Source organism: Morus notabilis, unplaced genomic scaffold (assembly GCF_000414095.1).
Source record: "Morus notabilis unplaced genomic scaffold, ASM41409v2 Scaffold1564, whole genome shotgun sequence".
In the NCBI taxonomy this organism is placed as follows: Eukaryota; Viridiplantae; Streptophyta; class Magnoliopsida; order Rosales; family Moraceae; genus Morus; species Morus notabilis.
Genome location: NW_010362183.1, coordinates 167125 through 168295, shown reverse-complemented (window position 1 = coordinate 168295; position 1171 = coordinate 167125).

Below are 1171 nucleotides of genomic sequence, written 5' to 3'. Positions count from 1 at the left end.
TCTAGTAAATTCAAATGTCATTTATTACAAATTCTTACATATTCCTTACACTTTATGTCAGAGGATGAACACAATCCTTACTTGATCGTTCCGTAGCACCACTCAGCTACTCCCGCTACTGTGCCCCGCTCCTAGAGTCTCCTGGGAGGGGTTTTAAACATTTGAAACATAAAACGTGAGCGAAAAGCCCAATAGGATATAATATTTAAAATATTTAAAATAAATGAGCGCATGAATAGATAATTGAATACATAAATAAAATAAGACATTCAGTCCCGACCGAACAGTCAGAAACTCACATCCTTTTTCTCAAAGGAAATATAATTGAAAATAACCATGTTACAGGCTTCAGCAAGTAATTAGTACAAATTACTTACCTAACCAAGTGCCTCGCCTACCCGGACCGGTTTCGGGTTCTGCCCCCGAGGATGCACTCTCCGCATCCTATCTAGGCTTACAGCAATAGACTCTATTACCAGTTTACAAGACCTCTTATCTTAAGAAATCATCCATTTAACATTATGAAATCGTTCATATGACCCCACGAACTACTCAAGCCGCGGGCCCCATGACTGGACAAGCCATGAGGTTCCATGACTAGACAAGCTATGGATTCCATGGACAGGACAAGCCAAGGATTTCCATAAACTAACAAGCCATGGTTTTTAAAACATTTTTCTTTCGCAAACCAATCCCTTTCTTTAAAACACTTTCAAGGCCAAAATCCTTTTTGAAAACAGGCTCACAAGGAAAAGGGATAGAAATCCTACCTCGCACAATCAAACCTGGGACTAGCGTTGCCCTTTTCCAGCTTCCGCTTCCTCGAGCCCCTTCAGTCTGAATCCACAACGAGCACTGATACAAAACGACACTTTAGGATCAATTCTCAGCCCTAAAGTAATCAAATCTCAATCATATACCAAGATTTCCTATTAGTGTGCCCTAATCAGATTTCATGTTTCAATAATCAATTCCAAGGGTTTTCAATCTCAAACAAGGATTAAAGATGCTAATCCTTTTATCCCAAGTCCCCAAATGAAGCTAATTTGGGTTTTCCCCGAAAACAGGGGTCAAAACAACAATTTCAGGCCAAACAGGGTAAAACCCCGTGTACACCGGTCGACCGGTGACAGAGAAGTGCATCACCACCGGTCGGCCGGTGGTGTGCATC